General features: G+C 36.5%; 1 protein-coding gene across 1 annotated transcript in view; it reads right to left on the bottom strand.

Moving 5' to 3' along the window:
• Positions 1-13,559, bottom strand: part of PLEKHA5 (pleckstrin homology domain containing, family A member 5) — a 172,353-nt gene extending 158,794 nt beyond the window's left edge. The window contains exon 1 of the mRNA XM_009879658.1: positions 13,510-13,559. The gene's annotated coding sequence lies outside the window, so the exon portion shown is untranslated. The remainder of the gene's footprint in view (positions 1-13,509) is intronic.
• Positions 13,560-13,970: the final 411 nt, after the last annotated feature.

The raw sequence follows: 13,970 nt of genomic DNA, 5'->3' as shown, positions 1-13,970 counted from the left end.
AAAGAGTGTTTTAATGGGAATGTGGCTGTACAAAATACAGTAACTTCAACCAAATTTGAGGGAATAGGTCTGATTCCTTTGCTACTGAAATGAAAAATAAATATCAGCACTTTCTTTTAAAGTTTTAATGATTCACACAAAACTATGTTTAATTATCACACCTCATGAGGAGGATTCATTAAATACTTCAAAAGAAGCTTCTAAAAGAGACCAATATTCTATTTTATAGGAAAAAAAAACCCAAACCTACATTCCCTTGTAGACTTCTCAGCCAACAGTATTGGATCTTTCCCAAAATAAATCCTGGGGCTACAGAATTAGACCAAGAAAAGCACTGATGCAACGATGAGTTGAACAGACATCATGTCATTCACTCGGGCAGCTCCAGAAGCCAAAACAGTCAGTGCATATGGTCAAGTTATGCACGTATTAGTATTTACAACATCCTTACTCCCTAAGTTTAAGGCTCTAGAAAATCAACAGCACTGTTGCAAAGCATTGTAAAAGTACAAAACCAAACAAACCTCACAAATCCTACACGGCTAGTCACATACCAGACTTCCTGTAATCCTGCTGCTGAACTTTACATAATTTTCAAATGGAAATCAGAAATTACTATTACACAGAAATTAGAAATGACTATTGCATCACTTCATAAATAACAACAACAAAACCCCCCACATTCTTTTGATTTAGTAACAAAAATAGCTTTTTACTTTATTTTGAAAAAAGCACAGAACTGGTAGATTAGCTGTTCCTATTACCTCACAGCCATTAACCTGAATTTTTACTTGAATATTTTAAGCACTGTCCTACCAGCACACAGGTGTTTATGCTTTTCATTTTTAGAGAGAAATGGTATGTATGCTGTTCAATGGCACAAAACTAAGTACTAATAAAACCGTTCAAGAAATGTATTTGAGTACCATTCTTCAAAGATGGCTTTACATTCCATAATACATTTATCCTTGCTTCAGAATGAGCCATTTCATAATGTATTAATTTAAACTTAACATTACTTTACTTACAAGACAGCTACAACAAATGCTTTCCATTATAAAATCTGTTTTATTCTCAGTTCAGCACTGTACTTTTTCATCAATACCTCTAACAGTTAATTTCAGTACTCACTTTAATCCACAAAGAAAATCAAAACATAGCATTCAATAATCAAATATTTCTTCATCTGAGTATCATGAAAGCCTCCCACACAAAACCACAGATGGGTTGGTAAAACTTTACCAGGAACATTACAAAAGCACTGTAAAGCAGTTTGGACCTACTAATAACTGCAACACTATTTATCTCCTCAGAAAAATAAAAGACCTCTGATAAAAAGAAAGCAAAAATTCCCCAACCACAAGTCATTTCACAGTGGTATTATGATGACACCTTAGAGACCTGGAGATAAAATGGAGAATGCGTTTGTCTGGTGTGGTGTGGCCAACAGAATACACCAAAGAATAACTCAACCCCTGACTTGTTCATTAACATTCAGTTTATTTTCTTCTAGTTTCATCAATTAGATGGATTCCTTCACTAATTGGAGCCAATCTTTCACAGAAAACAGTTTGAAAGACATATATGCCTAAGTTAGGCCAATCTACTGACAGCATTACAATGCCAAAAACCTCAAGTTCAGCTGTTAATCTACACTTTCACTCTGTGTAAAACTAGAAGTGCTGCATCGAGTCCTTAGCACCACGTAGATGCACTACTATTCAAACTACCACATGGCCAATTAAAGACCATCACTGATCTAAAGCAAACACACAGCATTTCTCCCTCAAAAGAATGACTAGCATGGTTGTATGAAGTACAGGAGAAAGTAATAAAAAGCAATTTGGTTTTGCTCTGCTACATGCATTTACCACAGTTCTCTCTTCCCACCATTCTTTTTCAGGGAGAAAGGGAGGAGGGAAGGAGGTGAGGGGAAACATAGAGGAATAGATGGGCTAAAGATTTTATTTGCTATTAAAAGCACCTAAGTTCAATGCTTAAGTATCACCATTTCAGATATGTTGCAGGTGAACATCTACTGAACACACACATATACTGCTTCCTCTGGCTTATAGCCTTAAAGAAATATACCAAGTAATTGACCAGTATATAGAGAGAGGTTTTTAAACATGCCTGTCAATTATCACAATTATAGTGAGCTGTTCCTAGCGCTCACTCTTTTGCTTTTAGTTTAGGGGGAAAAAAAGTAAGCTTAAATTAAAAAAACCTGTAAAGCATAACATATAATTTCAAGTCTTGACTTTTCAATATTTAGTATGGTATCCTGAGCAGGTCCTAATTTTGACTGAATAGCAGGAGATCCTGCAGAGTTCATTTCAGGCTGCGGGCATTTGATACTGAACTGACCTCACAGTATTTACATTCCCCTCAGGAAAATCTGGCATGCAGTCCAACTGGGGAAGATCATGTCTAACACTACTTGAGCTACCAGTGCTAGAAGCAAGCAGAATAACAGCGAAAAGAGTAAGGTGAATGATCAGGGCACATATACAGAAATAAAATGAAAAGGAAGAAGAGAAAGAGAAGGTCAAACAGCAGAAGAAAAAAACTGAAGAGACAAGAGTTGAAGACAGTTGTTTTTCTGATACAGGTAAGTCCCCAATTTTTTATTTTTATTTGTTTTTTTCAAATTAGTAGTGCAGACAGGCTTTTCAACTAGTAAAAAGCAAATTACTTCAACTCAAAGAAAATAAACTCATCAGAAGACTTGAAATATTTGTCGCTGCTCAAAACAAATTAACAGCTGCCAACTACAGCTTTGTCTGCATTGCATTTGATTTCTTGTTGTGGTTGCCATACTTATGTCAAATTTGGACAGATAAAAACCAAAACCATAAAACTCCTCCCTAAGCTCTGCTTTTAACCTTTCCCACTACAGTTGTAATAAGAGACACCTGTCGAATCCAGCAGTTAAATCAAACCCAAAACGTATACACCTCCACTCGTTACAATTTAAGTTCCCACTGCTGCAAATGAATTAGACAGGAATACAAGAGACAGTCAGCAAAAATCATACTCCCATTTTTCCTAGAAGTGCTTATCCCATCTTCAAACAAGTGAAAAATTAGGTTTGTTCTTTACAGATTCACTCTGCCAGCTACATAATCTCCTACATACCAGACCTGGTGAAATTGTACAAGACGCAGGTTCTGAACCAACTCCACATTAATTTCTCCACCTCCTTGGAAAATTAAATAAAAACCTTAAGTTACCATAATTTCTTTGACAAGCCTATTTCCAACTGCACAAGGCAATTTTTAAACAAAGTAATAAAATAACTGAAATGCAAGAGTTCTTGTACAAGTTAATGTTGATTGCAATACCTGTCTAAAATGACACCACCTTCAATCTTCATTAAAAGTTTGAGAAGATTAGAGTTCTCTTCTGCCTGCTTTAACAACTTACAAATAGCATCACTGAAAGTTGAAAAGCAAAAGCCACTCAATTATTGAACAAAGACTGCAAAAGACCCTCTCTTATTTAAAACCAAAATGCTAATAATTCCAACTCCTCAGCCGGCTGCAGTCTCTCATGTAGCCCAAGCTCAAATCATCAAGGGCTGTGAAACACAACCAATCCCACTTACAAGCTAATAGGACACTGCTTTCATCAACAGATTTTTTTCTACTTATGTCTCACGTAGTTCTTTTCCATCTATAAAACTGCAAGATTTTCCCGTACCTTACACATTTGAGCTCAAAACTGTTTTGAAGCAGCAGGCACCCAAACAAAAAATTATAATGAAGAGGATAAAGCACCGGTGCTTGAATTGAATGCTGAATTTGATAGCACTTTTTGTTGTTTTAAACCACAAAGTGAGCAATCAGAGGCAACAGAAATCCTGAATTTCTTGTTAGACAGGTTTAGCACTCTCACCTGAAGCTGAACAAAAACCACAACATAGTGAGCTCTATGCTGAAGCGTATTGCAAAATCTTTGGTGTTTAGCTTAGGATACAAGAATAAAGAGCACTTCAGGAAAAAGTTCAGATTTTTCCTGATGTCTAGAAATATTTTTGTGTTTTGCAAGTGAAGCAAAATGCAAGTGTTTCCTGTAAGAAATTTGGAGGGGGGAGTCCTTGAAAGAGGCATAAAGAACAATGCATCATATACATTACACACACACATATTTAGAAATAAAAACCCACTCCTGGCTGTGGGAGGGCCAAAAGGATACTGTTTCATTTCATTTTTGTTTAAACAAAAGTCACTTTACCTATAATTAGACACTTGTCTAAGTAATTCCAAGGCTTCACCTTTTATGCTGTCTACTATGTACTATGTATTGCACTCAGCTAGAAGATTACAGATTTAATGGTTTTGGGTTTTATCTGCTTTTAAGAACAAAACTTTTCTTGAACAGTATTTGTGGCAGGGAAAATTTTAACCTGGGAAAGTTTTTAATTCCATTTCCAGGAAAAAAACCCTTTAATTTAGTAATTATCAAACAGGAGCTGCAGAAAAAGAAATACCAGGCTCAGTACAAAATGTCAAACCACCTTTTCCAGCAGTGTTACCACAATTCACACTCTGCTTCCTTCTAGTCTCATCTCCACACTACTTCAAGACAAGGTTTATTAAATGGCCTTGCCAATTGTCAGTTCATTTTTATCTGAAGTTGGGCATGGATGGACAGAAGCAGGAGACTGACTGTGTGGCAGAGATCAGAACATACCGGTGTCATTAGCCTGGTATAATCCCTAGGTATGCTTCTACAAAGAGATAAGAAACCCTATGTCAGTATTTTTAACTGGCCACCAACTACAGACAGATAGCCCAAGACTCCCAGTGATGAATGTAACTATGTAGGCTCCCAAACTCTTCAAATTCATTGTAGAACAATGTTAATAACTACCTTCTGCCAGATCAAAGATAACTTTAGCGAACTACACTCATAAAATTCACTATATCAGAGATATTATCCTTAGCTGTTCAATTCAGCCAACAAAAGATTTATTGGTTCGAATGTCAAATGCTTTTAACTCTACAGATACAATAAAGAAGATGGATCAATTAGTAAAAGCTAAAATGTTATTAATTAAAAAAAAAGTAACATTTGTGTTCTTTATTAACTGAAAACATCTTGGTGTTTCAGACCACGTAGGCAACTGATACCCTCATCAAGCATTGAAGATAGAGATTGTACCATAAAAGAGATTTAAGATCAGAACAGATTATATGAATTTCTAATGAGGTTTAACTCACATCATTATTCTGATTAAAATTTATTGTTAACATAAATATTTGATGTTATGACATTGATTGCTCAAACACATACTTGTGTTTGTAATTTTCTTTTTGAACCTATTGTATCAAACTTCAAAGATTTCAACCAAGAAGTTTTAAATTTATGTAGAGGTTTGGGTTTTTTTTGTACATGGAAAAATACAAAAGAAAGTAGCCTTACAAAACAGTGTGGCCAACATGTAAGAACAACCAACCAACCAACAAAATCCCAAACAGTCTTAGCCAGCTTCACCCTCTCCATCATGAAACTAAATTATTCTTTTCTACATTCAGATTAAAAAGTTTTTTCTTCCCCATAGGTATTTGGGAGCACCACATTTATTCTTGTTGCTTACAACACTTTATTTTGAAGTGAGGTTTTTGTCCTTCTTATAAATGAGGTTAATTGAAAAACTTTAAAGATGATATATCAACTGTTTTTACTCATCCCAGAAGATATTCTTATAAAGGATACATGTTAGACACTAGTCAGCAGCTGCCTAATCTGTAGAATTTGACACAAAATTAGAGAATTAAAAAAATATAAGATGACAGAATTTTGCTAGTAGTACAACTCGGATAAAGCATCAAAAACTATTTTTTTTTTTTCAGCATTTATACAATTTCAGTAGTCCTACTTACTCAGCGAGTAGTAAAAAATATACAAGTTTCCATGAAATACTGGAACTGAAAGATGGCAAAGATGGCATTTTAAATCAAAACTTTCACTGGGTATTCTCCTTTCAAACACCTTTGTTTCCTAGGACCCCTCTTACCTGGTCGGACACACTAAAATGTTTCTGGTTAATAAAGCACAGTATTAGTTCTTTAAGTATTTGTTTCTACTGAAAAAGATTTGTGATAGATTCTGGAAAAGAAAAAACAGGAAGCCAATTTCAAACAATAAGATACTTATAAGGCAATATACCTTTCCTTACAAATAATTGTTCTAAGTCACTGTGGAGAAAGCCATGAAGAACTAAGTTTCTGAAACCTCTTGAATATGCAATTTTAATTGTTTATATAAAGCTCTATGACCATCACAGCCCACGCAGGCATTCCAAATGCTGTCTAAAAGCCTTTTTTTCACTTCACAGATTTGAAACAAGTATTCAATTTGAGTTTTATAGGTCTGGAACAGAAAGATGCAACTTCACAACCAACTATATAAGCAGACCTCCCTGTCCCACCCAGTACTAGGAAGTAGGAAACTTTTCCAAAGAGTTTTACTGGAGTGCCTGTGCTATCAAGTTCCCATTCCCAAACTTCTCCTTCTGAAGGTGGCTACTGATGCAACTTCTTACCCACTAAGACTGCTGTCAGAGAGTACCTTCCCTACAACCAAATGCAAGAGCAACTGAAATAAACAGAGAGGAATGGCTATCTTCCACATACAAAAGAAAGAAGGCAAGAGAAGGAGGAGAGAGAAGGGGCAAGTGTTTAAATTTAGGTATTTACTTACTGAAACATAGAAAAAACACACATACAGGCACCACGTTGGCAGAAATCGCAGCAGTCAGGGCTGTGGAGCTTTGCTTCCAGCCAGTATTTGCCTCAAGCTTCGCAGGAGTCTTCTCCCTCTCTCACAAGCACACAGAAGCGTACTGAAGAACGCTCTGAACTGCCAACCAAAGTGTATCTCAGGTTTAATGAAAGTGTAATTCATTATAATAAGAGCCAGTGTTACATAAACATATGCAGGAAAAACAGGCTTAGCGCAGCGCCACAACAGACGCTAGTTTTGATCCAGTACAACAAAACACTTGCAGACCACAGAAAAAAAAAAGCGCGTGCAACTCCTGTAAGTAAAAGCAAAACACAATTTGCACCAGGTAAAACTCGGACCCTTAAAAGTTCTACTGAGCAGTGGCTACATCAAGTAGACTTCTCTGTTGGAAAAGTTCACAAGGTACCTGTCTGACGGTTCAGGTGTTTTTGGAAGTGTCCCTCAGCTACAGGTACTGCAGGATAAGGGTACTGAGATGAGGAAGAGAAAAAGAACCTGTGCAACACCCTGACACAACAGGAAGAGGAAATACTGGTGCAGGTCCCAAAATAATTCTTAGAGTGCATGTCAGTTCAGTTGTCCTTTTTTCCAAAGGGGGGAGGGGTTGGGAAAAAAATGCACCACTGTATTTATAAAATAATGCAGCAGCCACCTACATAAAAAAAGTTACGATGGATCAGCGTTTCTTTGGGCTTTTTCACCACCTTTCACACATTGTAGATACTGAAAATGAAGACCACAGAACAATTCACTCGACAGTAATAACATCATAAAGTATACATTAGTTTTACCTGCTATTATTAACTCCATCACCAATTAAGGCCAAAGTTAGGGAAGAAATATTACCACTTCCAAAACCAAGGATCCAAAACTGGGGACCTTAACTTACTAATTTGTTAACAGGTATTAAAAAGCTTGAGTGTCTTCAGTGTCTTCCTCATGGATTTCAACATTTCATTTAACAACTGACATACAGATTATTTTTTTTTTTACTTTAAAATAATTATCCATTAAGTCTTACAAGTGTTTAAAAAAGTGGTAATGGTTTAAAAAAGAAAAAAAAAAATCAGTAAGCTCCCTCATGGTTTCAAGCCTATCTTAGTAAAACTAAAGCACTCAAGGTATTACCCAATTTAGAAACACACTTCTGGAATGAGACGGCTCAAAATATCAACCACAGACGTCAGAGTCAAAAAGAGACTTTATAAGCACAGTAATTCCTACCGTTCACATTTGATATTCTACCTGCCAGACTAACTTTGAAACAGGTTCGTAAGCCAGAGGTAATAGGCCCTGCCAGACCTGCACACGAGTCAGACAACATGTTTTCACAGGGTGAACTTTTGCCACCCTTCCCTCTGGGAGAAATTCCATCCAGCTTGCTCCTAGGAAATCAGCTCCCACCCCTACTCCTTTTACTGACTTCCCACTGTCACTGCTTCCTTCTGCCTGGTTTAGTCTCTACTCCTCCCTGTTCTGCAACTGCTCCCACCTTTTAGCCTTCTCCTTCAGTACCACTACCTCCATCCTCCTCCCACTGCATCCTCCTCAAACTGCTTTTTGGATGCAGTCCCACCTCTCTTCCTCGGACCCACACCCGTTTCTTCCTGTGTCTAGAAACCTTTCACCTCCACACCCAGCTTCAGCACTGCAGTGGTTGTGGTTCTTGAAAAGAAATAAGTGTTAAAATAGATAATAAATTTGCAGGCATTCCTAAGAGTTCTCCTTTTCTGAACAAAAGGCACAGGCTCGTTCATTGTAATGTTATGTCCCAGTTCACCCATCTAACCATATTCCACTATTTTACCCAGGGGTCTTACCATGTAAGAATAAACCAAATCAAGGCCAAGAATAAACGTCAGTCTTTTCTTAATTTTAGTAAAATAAATACAGGTAACAAGAAAAGAACTAAATTTCTGGGAGGAACACTGTGATTCTTACTGTTGGAGAAAAACAGTCTGATCTGCTCTTATTTTTTCCAAATTCCTTTTTTCCTTTCAAGAAAGGGCTTCTCTGCAAACATGACTAGTTGTTCTTTGATTTTTCTGGAGAAAGTCTCAGCTGAATGGGAGAGGATCTTTAGAATGCACATAAAAGACACAGGCTCAAACAAAAGCTGAATTCTCAATGAGCACAGGTTTATTTTAGTAAACAGAAACTCAAGGCTGAAAAAGATCTTATCCCTTTTAATCACTTAATACATTTTTCTTACCTTCCCAATTTTCAAGCTACATGCCTACAATAAACAAACCTGTATTGATAAAAGTCTCTATAAAAGCACACAAAAATCTATTTGATGCAACAGTGAACTCAGTTTGGCTTTGGCCTAGGTTTGCCAATGCCTTGCTTCCACAAGGCTACAGACAAGAATTGTTCTGATAAATATAGGAAAAGGTAAACTTCATCCCAAAACCCTAAAAATGAAACCTTCTTAATTCTTTAAGTTTTTAAGAACTTCTTCAGTCAGTTGCCCAAAAAAGTATCTGTCCTACAGCGGACTACAGACATATCAAATTCTGACACCCAAACAGCTTATCTAAGAGTACTTCTGTAGAAGCCAAACTAGTTAGACTGATGCCAAACTCCTCAAGTATGATCACTGGATTGATTTTTAAAACAACTTTGGTAAATTAATAACCTAAATAATATAAACCTGGTTTAAAAAAAAATGAATACAAAAATCCTAACATATGTTCAGAACTACTGAAATGAAAAAGGAAAAAAGGCAAGAAAAGTAAGGAAAAAAGGCAAGAAAAGTAAGGAAAAAAGGCAAGAAAAGTAAGGAAAAAAGGCAAGAAAAGTAAGGAAAAAAGGCAAGAAAAGTAAGGAAATGCCTGAGTTTAGATAGTCAGATGGTTTTAACCAGCAATAATGGTTTCTTAAACATACACATTTGAATAAATAGACACACAGAGAAAGACATATTTATGTAATTTTACAGCACTCAAAACCAGTACCTTGGTCTCTAACAACTATGTAGTCATCACAAGGTACTAAAAACATCAAGTTGAAAATTCTTATTGATCTTAATAGGTGAAGAGTCTGAAGCCCATGACCAAGTATGTTTTCTCTATGAACAAGTAACATATTGGGATTGTCACATTAATCCATTTCCCTATGCACTTAAAAATAATATAAGTAACTTAAGCTTCCCACACCACTATCCAGCTTAAATCTGTTTCGGGGATAAAATCCTTAACTTCCCAGAGCTCAATGAGTGCTCAGTACACTAAGCATAACTAACTAGTCCAGTGAAGTATTCTAAGCAGAACAACAGAAAATCTCAAGTTTTTCAGCATGCAGTGCCATAATTTTCCAACTGAGGAGTTTTCCCAGATCTTGTTCTATGTCATAATACAGGAGATTCAATAGTTAACTGATAATAAACTAATTAAAGGTGGTATCTGAATGTGTCAATTCTACAGTCATACAACCCTATATTCCAGGTAAAAGTTTAGTTATTGCATAAATAAAGACTACACCCAAACCAAGCATTATTTCAGAAAAGTTTACCGATAGAGTAAGTTCCCATCAAGTGATGAGGAAGGGCTATTTGTGCACATTTCTAACATTAAGTAAACAAAAACAGTCTTTCTCACTCCCAAAGAGACAAAACATTTTAACAATGTAACCACATCTCACAAGAATGTATACAAAACAGCATGGTATTACATTATTTATTTATTTATTACTCCAAATAACAAACAACACCTTTTGTCATTTGCATTTACAAGGGATGGGGAGGATGTGGGAGAAGGATTCTGTCATTACCAAGCATCAGAATTCTTCTACTAATCCAAAAAAAATGCAAAAAAAGTCAAAGTCCTAGCTAGCGTCAACTTACTAATACAACCCTATACAAAACCAAAACCACCTTATGCAATGGAAACAACTCCTTACCTATTCCTGTTTCAGAATATCTTTCATTCTTAAAGCTAGAAAAAATTCAAGGGGGGGAACTCTATAAAATAGTCACCATTTGGTATTTACTTATTCTGAAAACGAATGTACACATCCCAAGGAAAATACGGAGTCCTTTAAAATAATCACATTTCGATGCAGTCTGTATCCTGAGTCATTTGTTTGAAATGCCAGTCCAAGGAATGTTAAGATTTAGCTGACGATTATCTCCTCAACATTATCCCAATTTGATTATACAGTGTTTACTACATCAAAGCCAGAAAAAGCACAGTAATAGATTCAGCGACACGCCCACTTGGAACAGCGAAGACCTATTATTAAAGAACTATAAGAATAATTTTCAAAAGGTTTTTATTTTCAAACACAGTCTAGCGTAAGATCTTACAGTAAAGCAAGGTTGTTAAACATTTTTATTCAACCCACATATTTGAAGCTGTGCCTCCGAAGTTAGGTGAAGTTATTTATGTGATAAAGAAACTTGACTATCCATCTTGTCTAACTCTGTTACTGGTCACATTACAGAAATCCAACAGCTGAGTTTCACATGGCTGAATGCATCAACGGCCTGCCATTAACATTCATTCCCTTGTAACTTCGTAACTCCTACCAGAACATAAACCAACATATGTCTTTCGGACCTGACCATGAACAGGTTTTGAACATTTTTAGTTTTAACATAGTTTCGTTATGCTGTAATCAACATAATAAACGTTAACATTTAGTGAATCAGTACAGTCAAATGAGCAGGTTAGTTAAAAATCCACATGTAGGGGTGCCTGCATAGCACAAGGTCACAACAACCTGCCCTGTTTCCTACTCACACAGGAGCACCACAGAAGTTTAGACTCAGACAACTAGAATTATTATAATCAACACATCATCTGGAGTTACACTACCCAGGGTTACAAGATAGTGATTATAATGTTGTCACCCTGTCTACGTTAGCTCTCACATCTTCTCTAGCACCGGTAGGGCTGAATGCTAGACAGCTTTAAAAGCAGAAGCTGTCATTGGGAAGAAGTCTAAACTCAGCCTGAGAGGCTACACAACAAACACGTCTTTAACTAAGGATGCCAAACTGGTCATACCATGTGAGCCTTCCAGCAGGCTTGACAGCACCATCCCTGCTACCCCCTCCTACATCTATCAAATCACAGAGAAGTGTTGTTTGTGCAACAGGTTTTCAAAGATGCAGCACAACTTTTAAATATAAACAGAGCTATTTAGTGTCGGCTATCAGCAAAACAATCAGCTTAATGTACATTTTAACAGTTATGATAACACCTTGAACACAAGATCTTATAAGGACAAGAGTACACAAACAACCTGCCACTTGCTAAGTTTGAGCATCAGTCACTCTACAATAGCTGTCCACACACTTTTTTTGATTCCAAGAAAACTCAAGTTGCTGTTTTCCAGTTACTATAGCTAACACTTTGTTCACCGGTTTACTCCATGAGAACAAGTTCCATCTGAAAGTATAGAAGAATTTCTTTTAATATTACATGCGCACACAAAAACAGCTTTCTGTAATTTTCACACATCTTCATTTAATAATCTGAACAGAACACCAGAGGTGAAATCCTTAGTACATTCCTATCCACAGTCTGGTGTAGTTCTTGTCAGTTGCTATACAACGTTAGTGTAACGTAAATGACAAGAAGGCAGCACAGTACAGTAAAACAAATGCGTCGCCTACTAACAGGACCACCCCTTCTAGAGAGCATGGTACCAGTTCTGACCAGATTTTTGAAGCATTATCTTTCAATGTTTTTTTTTATTTTGTTTAGGATCAAATCAAACACGTTTCTATATAAAATAAACCATGCAGCAGACACGTAACACCCATCTCACAATGTCTATAATGCAATTTACACAGAGCAGCTACCTTTTGCTCAACACCAAGATGCAGAAAAACAGACCTGCAGCCTGTAACCTCTATGACTATTAGTAACCTTCACTCATACAAGTTATCCCACTGACGACACTATCCATTTAATGGTGGCAAACCAAACACACAGTGTAGTGAGTAAAAACTCTTGAATGAATCAAGAAAAGCCTGCAGATTGTTAAATAACAGAAAAAGAAGCATATTAACTGGACAAATATACATAGGTCCCACTTTAACATTTTCCAGATAAGAATGGTCTGATTATCTGGAGAAGAAAAGTTTGCAAGAAGTTTGTACAGATCTGATCAGCACAACTTCTGGACTTCGAAGTAAGAGCTCAATTTCCATGCCTCTCATTCAAAAACACAATACAGCAAGTCTACCACAGTGGATACATACCTCAAAATATACCGAAACGTGAATAAGAGAGTAACAAAGATCAATGCCAGAAGCAGAAACAGGAGGTCCGCAAAGAAAACAGCCACATTAAATATTCCGAGTGGCTTTACACAACGTAATTACTAGAGAATAGGGCTGAATCAAGACTCTTCTCCCAGTGACAAAGCAAGATCTTGCCTTCCTGAAAGCATTTATGGCATGACAGTGTATACACACGAGTGTCAAACAAACAGACAAACTCAAGGTATTCTCAACTTGCAAGGATATTTGTCACTAAATGGTCACACGCCCAGCAGAAATTTCATTTGAATCTGAATCCTTAAGCAGCTTTAATTAAAAGTATTAACACAAAAACTCAGGAAATTGTTCCGCCCGTGCAGAATTCGGTAAAAAAAGGACAACATACACCATGACAAGCTTAAATACTCCTTTCAGATTTATAGCATAACACTTAAATTCAGTTTGGAATACATTCAAGATTACAGCAACATTTAGACAAACTAATTGGAAATTATAGTATTGTGACAGATAAACGTTCCACTTACTTCACATAATATCTTGCACCTTCAAAAGTGTAAGCTTCCTCCCAACCTGTGGGTAAGTCTGGAAAACAAGTAGCAAAACATTCCAATCAGCTTTTGAAATGACGCTAGCCATACTGGTCTATTCCCTAAAACTAAGTTAAAATAGTGTGTGTCTGATTCCACACATTGAAAGCTTTAGTCCTGTAAACAAATATTCTAGAATTGACTCACAGTACTGCCTCAGTTTAAATCCTGTAATCTGAAGCTACATGCGCAAAAATCCGCTTTGGATTTCTCATTTTCAAATAATAACAATAAGGGTTTAAGTGTGCCCTTATTTAACAACATTCCTTCCTTTCACCAGTACCTAGAACTCACGGTCATCACCAGATCTGCCTTGAAATTCAGTAGCATCAAATTACCTGACAGGCAGAGTTCTGAACAAAAATCAATCTACTGAGTTTGCGTTACATGCAAGTCAC

Source organism: Charadrius vociferus, unplaced genomic scaffold, assembly GCF_000708025.1.
Source record: "Charadrius vociferus isolate BGI_N301 unplaced genomic scaffold, ASM70802v2 scaffold90, whole genome shotgun sequence".
In the NCBI taxonomy this organism is placed as follows: Eukaryota; Metazoa; Chordata; class Aves; order Charadriiformes; family Charadriidae; genus Charadrius; species Charadrius vociferus.
This window is presented reverse-complemented; position numbering and strand designations above follow the sequence as displayed.